At 44.2% G+C, this 8444-nt stretch overlaps 1 non-coding gene across 1 annotated transcript; it reads left to right on the top strand.

The window, feature by feature from the left end:
- The first annotated feature begins 427 nt into the window (after window positions 1-427).
- On the top strand, window positions 428-499 carry TRNAQ-CUG. The gene has a single exon. It is a non-coding gene; the product is annotated as a tRNA-Gln (tRNA).
- The last annotated feature ends 7945 nt before the right edge of the window (window positions 500-8444 follow it).

The following is an 8444-nucleotide window of genomic DNA, read 5'->3' as shown; positions in this document are numbered from 1 at the left end:
TTACTGTGTGCTATGCATTGTTCTAAGCACTGGGGTAGATACAGGGTAATCAGGTTGCCCCTCATGGGGCTCACACTTGTAATCCGATTTTACAGATGAGGTAACTGAGGCTCAGATATGCAAAATGATTGTGTTGGGCACAGTCCCTGTCTCACATGGGGCTCAAGTCTTAATCTTCATTTTAAAGATGGGGTAACTGAGGCACAGAGAAGTGAAGTGACTTGCCCAAGGTCGAGCAGCAGACAAGTGATGGACCTGGGATTAGAATCCAGGTCCTTCTGACTTTCAGGTACAGGCTCTATCCACTGGACCACCCAGCTTTTCAGAAGCAACTGCCAGTTACCCCTTGATATTCCCTCCACCCTCAGCTCCACAACACTCATGTACATATTCTTGCATTCTTCCATTTCCCCTTATCTGTCATGTAGGTTCCATGGTGCAATGGTCAGCACTCTGGACTCTGAATCCAGTGATCCGAGTTCAAATCTCGGTGGGACCTCATTACATTTTAGAGAAGCAGTGTGGCTCAGTGGAAAGAGCCCGGGCTTTGGAGTCAGAGGTCATGGGTTCAAATTCCAGCTCCGCCACTTGTCAGCCATGTGACTTGGGGCAAGTCACTTCACTTCTCTATGCCTCAGTTACCTCATCTGTATAATGGGGATTAAGACTGTGAGCCCCCTGTGGGACAACCTGATCACCTTGTAACCTCCCCAGCGCTTAGAACAATGCTTTGCACATAGTAAGCACTTAAAAATGCCATTATTATTATTATTATTATTTACTTTAATGTCTGCCTAGACAACGCTCCTTGTGGGCAAGGGTCATGTCCACCCATTCTATTATATTCTCGCAAGGGCTTAGTACAGTGTTCTGCACAGAGTAAGCAGTCAATAAATACCGTGCACCAAAAAGTCTGCACCAATCCAGTCCCCGCTGTTTTCAAATCTACCGATCGGCGTGGCTCGGTGGAAAGAGCCCGGGCTTTGGAGTCAGAGGTCGTGGGTTCAAATCCCGGCTCCGCCACTTGTCAGCTGGGTGACTTTGGGCAAGTCACTTCACTTCTCTGGGCCTCAGTTCCCTCATCTTTTAGACTGTGAGCCCACTGTTGGGTAGGGACTGTCTCTATGTGATGCCAATTTGTACTTCCCAAGCGCTTAGTACAGTGCTCTGCACATAGTAAGCGCTCAATAAATACGATTGATTGATTGATTGATTGAGTGCTACTGTGTACAGAAAAGTGAACTCAGACTGTGAGCTAGTTGTGGGCAGGGAATGTCACTGTTATTGTTGTACTGTACTTTCCCAAGCGCTTAGTACAGTGCTCTGCACATAGTAAGTGCTTAATAACTATGAATGAATGAATGAGAATACAACAGAGTTGGTAGGCACGTTTCCTGCGCTACTGCACTGAGGCCTGCCATCTGCTTTTCATTAGTGTGCCCTGATTTACTTCAGACCTTGTTGGCTCATGGTAATTTTCATGGCTGAGTAAGAAGGTATTGATAATCCCTCTTTATGGGGAGTTAGTCTGTGGCCCTGTCAGAAGCTATATAGGAATTTCTTCCAAGTCACTGTGTCGGCAAGATTTTCCATGCCCGAGAAGGGTTCAAACACACTCACTGCGTGAATGAAATCATTTTTCACCCTCTAACCTTACATTACTTAACTCCGGTATTGCAAGATATTGAATTTCTCTAGCAGCTAAGTTTCAGAAATCTTTCCAGTGTCTTCGATAATCCTTTAATTTATGGGAACTCAGGCTGTCACATGGCAATGATCTATGGTGGCTGTTCCCCGGGCTGATGCATTCAAACCCTTCCTCCACAAGATAAATTTGGCTGCCATGTAATTAAGTCATAGTTACATAAGCAATGAAAAACGGGTAATGAGATTCGGGGAATACATTCCAGTGATAAGGAATGTTCAGGCATTTAATTGGCATTTAGCAAATTAGCTGCAGTAAATTAGATGTCAATAGACATACTTCCTCAAATGCCTGTCAGTGTTTGGAGCATGAGCCGATATCCTCAAATCAGTTATTTTTTCATTACGACTCTAAGAGGAGAGTAAGGATACTTCCCATCCATAAAGAAGCTAATGGAATTTCACACTAATCGTGACTTGTGGGTGGTTTAGCACACAGTCCCATCCCCATTCGGTAACCAAGTACCTGTTGGGAAATAGTGTAGCCTAGTAGAAAGAGCTTGGACCCAGAAGTCAGAGGTCCTGGGTTGTAATCCCGGCTCTGCCACTTGCCTGCTGTGTGACCTTGGGCAAGTCACTTCACTTCTCTGTGCCTCAGTTTCCTCATCTGTAAAATGGGGATTCTCCCTCCTACTTAGTGCGCACCGTGTAGGACAAGGGACTGTGTCTGTCCTGATCTTGTATCTACCCCAGCGCTTTAGAATGCTTGGCACATAGTAAGTGCTTAGCAAATATCACAGTTATTATGGTTGACCCTAGTGCAATATTGTAGCCTGGACCTGAGCTGGGAAAATTAATCAATCAATCAATCGTATTTATTGAGCACTTACTGTGTGCAGATCACTGTACTAAGCGCTTGGGAAGTACAAGTTGGCAACATATAGAGACAGTCCCTACCCAACAGTGGGCTCACAGTCTAAAAGGACTCTGAAGCTGTGTCTTACTCTCTGAGTAACACTTGGGCCTATCTATAGGCCCGGATCCAGTGTGTTCTCTGATTTTTCTCTTTTTCACTGCTGGGTATTTATTTGACCTCAGTTCCCCCTCCTCTCCTAGACATTTACTCCACTAGTTCTGTTAATGATATGTTTTATGTAAAATAATGCTGACATTGCTATGCTTAAAATGAGTAGTGTAAAGGAGTTTATTTTGTGACTATTTATATCTCTGCTTTATCTTCTTTCGTTCTGTCAGCTTCTTAAAGGAATATCTTAAACTTTTCTCTGAATTTTTATACTTGGTAATTTTGATCATATATTAATAGGTGATGCGTCACACTGAACCTGTCGGCTAATTCCTAATACATCTGAGGATTTACTAAATAATAATGATATTGATTAAGTACTTATTAGGGTAAGCACTGTGCTAAGTCCTGGGGGTGATAGAGGATAATCAGATTGGCTACAATTGGAGGAGCAGCTTGGCTCAGTGGAAAGAGCACGGGCTTTGGAGTCAGAGGTCATGGGTTCGAATCCCTGCTCCACCACATGTCTGCTGTGTGACCTTGGGCAAGTCACTTAACTTCTCTGAGCCTCAGTTTCCTCATCTGTAAAATGGGGATTAAGACTGTGAGCCCCACGTGGGACAAACTGATCACCTTGTGCCCCCCCAGCGCTTAGAACAGTGCTTTGCACATAGTAAGCGCTTAAGAAATGCCTTCATTATTATTATTAATCACTGTCCTCCAAGCTCAGAATCTATGAAGGAGCTAGAACAGGCATTTCATTACCATTTTAGGAGATCAGGTCTTCCTACTCTATTGTACTCTCCCAAGCACTTAGTACAGTACCCCTGTACCGAGTGATTGGATTTTAGAGATGAGGGAACCGAATTAGAGCCGAATTAAACGACTTGCCACACATCACTCAAGTAGCATTGCCAGGACTAGAACCCTTGTCTCCTGATTCCAGGTCTGTGTTTTTTCCACTAATCTTTTAGGAGTCTCAGAAATCCCTCTAGCCTTGCTTTGGATGTACTTTCCTGAATGTGCTCCAGTTTACAATTGGAAGTGCCCCGTTGGCTGAGTAGGATTAACCCAACCTGTCTGGGAAACCATTCATTCATTCATTCAATCGTATTTATTGAGTGCTTGCTGTGTGCAGAGCACTGTACTAAGCGCTTGGGAAGCACAAGTTGGCAACATATAGAGACGGCCCCTACCCAACAGTGGACTTCATTTCCCAGAAGCAACGTGGCTCAGTGGAAAGAACACGGGCTTGAGAGTCAGAGGTCATGGGTTCAAATCCCAGTTCTGCCAGTTGTCAGCTGTGTGACTTTGGGCAAGTCACAACTTCTCTGGGCCTCAGTTACCTCATCTGTATAATGGGGATTAAGACTGTGAGCCCCACGTGGAACAACCTGATCACCTTGTATCCTCCCCAGGGCTTAGAACAGTGCTTTGCACATAGTAAGCGCTTAACAAATGTCATTATTATTATTATTGTAGAATTTTCCTCCTTCAGCAGTTTCATTCATTCAATCGTATTTATTGAGTGCTTACTCTGTGCAGAGCACTGTACTAAGCAGTTCCCCCCTCCTCCTCCCCTCATTCCATGCCTCCTTATCCTGCTCTCTCTTCCTTTGCTTGCTAATCTAGTGACTGAAATACAAAATTCACTGCTTACTAATATTTCCGGGAAGTCACCCAGTTAGCTCTGGTTGATAATAGTAACAATGATGATAATAATAATAGTCATGATAATAGTGGTACTTGCTAAGCACTTACTAGGCACTGTACTAAGCATTTGGATTGTTGCAAGGAAATCAGGTTAGACACAGTCCTCATCCCACATGGGTCTCACAGTCTTAATCCCCATTTGACAGATGAGGTAACTGAGGCACGGACAAGTGAAGTGACTTACCCAAGGTCACACAGCAGACAAATAGAGGACCTGGCATTAAAACCCAGGTCCTTCAGACTCCCAGGCTGGTGCTCTATCCACTAGGCCACGCATCTGCTCTGAAAGGGTGAAGAAGATGCTTTTTCTATTCAGATTTGCTTGTATCAATCCCAGCGCTCAGTACAGAGAAGCAGCATGGCTCAGTGGAAGGAGCATGGGCTTTGGAGTCAGAGGTCATGGGTTTGAATTCTGCTCTGCCAATTGTCAGCTGTGTGCCTTTGGGCAAGTCACTTAACTTCTCTGCGCCTCAGTTACCTCATCTGTAAAATGGGGATCAAGACTGTGAGCCCCACGTTGGACAACCTGATCCCCAGCGCTTAGAGCAGTGCTTTGCACATAGTAAGTGCTTAACAAATGCCATCATCATTATTATTATTATTATTATTACAGTGCCTGGCTCACAGTAAGCACTTAACGAACACCAGAATTATTTTTATTATAGAGAAGCAGCGTGACTTGGGAAAGAGCACGGGCTTGGGAGTCAAAGGTTGTGGGTTCTAATCCCGGCTCCATCACTTGTCAGCTGTGTGACTTTGGGCAAGTCACTTCACTTCTCTGTGCCTCAGTTACTCATAAGTAAAATGGGGATTAACGCCGTGAACCCCACGTGGGACAGCCTGATTAGCTTGTATTTCCCCCAGCGCTTAGAACAGTGCTTGGCACATACTAAGCACTTAACAAATACCATTATTATTATTATTATTATTATTATTCCAATCCCAGACAGATCACCTCCATATAATAATAATAATGATAATGGCATTTATTAAGTGCTTACTATGTGCAAAGCACTGTTCTAAGTGCTGGGGAGGTTACAAGGTGATCAGGTTGTCCCACGGGGGGCTCACAGTCTTAATCCCCATTTTCCAGATGAGGGAACTGAGGCACAGAGGAGTTAAGTGATTTGCCCAAAGTCACATAGCTGACAGTTGGCAGAGTGGAATTTGAACCCATGACCTCTGACGCCAAAGCCCGTTCTCTTTTCCACTGAGCCATGATGCTTCTCATACAATATGCTTCTCATATATATATATATATATATATATATATATATATATATATGTATATACATATATACATCTTTTGACCCTTATACTTCATTTTAGAGATTAATTCTTCTCTTTGTAGTTCCCAGTCCGTATCTTCAAATCTTCAAATCAAAAGATACATACATATACATATATATATATATATATATATATATATATATATATGTACCTTTTAGACTGTGAGCCCACTGCTGGGTAGGGACTGTCTCTATATGTTACCAACTTGTACTTCCCAAGTGCTTAGTACAGTGCTCTGCACACAGTAAGTGCTCAATAAATACGATTGATGATGATGATGATATATATATATATATATATATGTGCTTCTCATAATAATTTTAACCCCACCTTGCAGATAGGGAGGACTGACTTGCTCTAAACATATCTATCCTGTGAGAGCCCGCTGTTGGGTAGGGACCGTCTCTATATGTTGCTAACTTGTACTTCCCAAGCGCTTAGTACAGTGCTCTGCACACAGTAAGTGCTCAATAAATATGATTGAATGAATGAATCTATCCAGCTCCCTCCTATCCCAGGCTCCGGACCTGGCTTTGCTGTAAGCCAAGGCAAGGGAAACAGTGCTGGTTCCAACTCACCCAGCAGTGCTGCCCAGGGTCTTGAGCATATGGCCATCAGCCAGTCTGTGCCACCTGCCTCTTTGGCACTTGTGAATTCTTCAGCCGAAAATACCCTGCTTTCTTCTCTGCCTGGCCCCACGGAGACATTGACAGTCGTTGACAGCCCTGCGGAGTGGCTGCAAACCTTTCCTCTGAATTTGCAGATACGGACTGGGAATTACAAAAAGAAGAATTAATCTCCAAAATGAAGTATAAGGGTCGAAAGATTTCAAATGAAGCCTACCCACTGACTTAGCTCTCTGCGCATTAACAATGAGATGCAAATTAGGTCAAGAAAATAGGGGCCCGTGTCGTATTTTTATCAGATGTCAAATATTTTTGAGTTACAGTGGATTCGGAATTAAAAATGCAGTACCCCGACTGCTGCTGAGAGAATAAAGCGATGACGTTCCAAAAAGTTGTGTCCTCTTCCCATAGTCTCCTTCTGTCCTCTAAGACTTGCCCTATTAGACAAGAGTCAATAATGAAAGATCGGGAAGAAGTATTTTCAATAATTAAACATATGAGCTATGGCAACTGAGAGAGGTAATATCAGAGGAATTATATATTGCACCCAGCCTGGCTCACTGCTCAGAAGGGATTTTGAAATATTATTAGTGTTGTCTAGAGGATAATATATTGTTCCTAATTTTTTCTCCAAGGCCCAGACTACCTCCTGGAAATAAGTTACAGGCTTAGAGAGGCACATTTACTATCAGGCCCCTTGGTGCGGTTAACTTATCCCAAAAGCCCGCGGGGCCCTCTGTGCAGTATTTCAGACATATGTCCGTATGGAATAGAAGTGGCAGTGTCTTTGGCCTGTTGGTAAAACTGTCCCCTAATAACGTCACAGAAGCAGCGTGGCTCAGTGGAAAGGGCACAGGCTTGGGAGTCAGAGGTCATGGGTTCTAATCCCTGCTCCGCCGCTTGTCTGCTGTGTGACTTCGGGCAAGTCACTTCACTTCTCTGTGCCTCAGTTCCCTCATCTGTAAAATGGGGATTAAGACTGTGAGCCCCAGGTGGGACAACCTGATCACCTTGCAAACTCCCCAGCGCTTAGAACAGTGCTTTGCACAGAGTAAGCACTTAATAAATGCCATTATTGTTATTATTATTATGAAACAAATGCAAATTTGCCCATCAAGTGAAAAGGGTGGTAAGAAAAAGATATTTTTGAACCTGTCCATCCCATTGGATTGGAGGATATTCACCGACTTTGTATTTCCGCATTGCTTAGAACGGTGCTTGCCACATAGCACTTAACAAATACCATTATTATTATTATTATGTAACCAATCCCCAGAAACCACAGCCTCCCCTCCACCCACAGGTTCTCTCAGGAGAAGTTTGTTGTTGATGATGGAGGAAGAGAGAGCAGCAAAAAATGGCCAAGAGCACAGAGATTGAACATCATCGAGAGGACACCCAGTTGGGCAAAGGAAGAATGAAAGCCACGAGAACAAAGGCTCACTGACTTCTCGATACTATGTCTGTCTCCCAGGACTGAGCCAGGAGGGAATGACAAGCCGCCTGGGAAGCCTCAGAGAGCTTGTCGGTGTCGGAGCAGTTGACATCCCCGGTCTGATCCTGGGATCACTGAGCAGAACTGATAGATGCATCCCCGGGAAGAGACAAGTGAAGAGACTTTCATTGTGTATTATCGTTTCCTTTCCGATACCCAGGGATTTCCTAAAGGTTGTGAATCTAAACTGGGCTGAAGGAGTCAAAATGATTCTGCAGGAGAAAGTTAAAACAGAAAAGGTCGGGAGTGGAAAAGACATACGCTAGGGTGCTGACTTTTGGCCTTGGGGCTACTAAAGAACGTCACGGGCTCGTGCATACTAATGGCAATTATCAAATGGGGCCACTTCTGGGGTGAGTCACTGCTATTCCCCAGTGCACTCAAGAAACAAGTACTGTCCTTGACCCCTTCCCCTCCCCCTTCTCTCCCCAACACACATACACACCTGTTGGGATCATGTTTCTAGAGAAGCAGCAGGGCAAAGTGGTTAGAGCATGGGCCTGGGTGTAATAAGGTCACGGGTTCTAATCCCGGCTCTGGCACTTGTCTGCTGTGTAACCTTGGGCAAGTTACGAGCCCACTGTTGGGTAGGGACTGTCTCTATATGTTGCCAACTTGTACTTCCCAAGCACTTAGTACAGTACAACACACA

This window comes from Tachyglossus aculeatus, chromosome 21 (assembly GCF_015852505.1).
Source record: "Tachyglossus aculeatus isolate mTacAcu1 chromosome 21, mTacAcu1.pri, whole genome shotgun sequence".
Lineage (NCBI taxonomy): Eukaryota > Metazoa > Chordata > Mammalia > Monotremata > Tachyglossidae > Tachyglossus > Tachyglossus aculeatus.
Note: the sequence above shows the minus strand (reverse complement) of the source record. Positions and strands in the feature narration are given on the sequence as shown.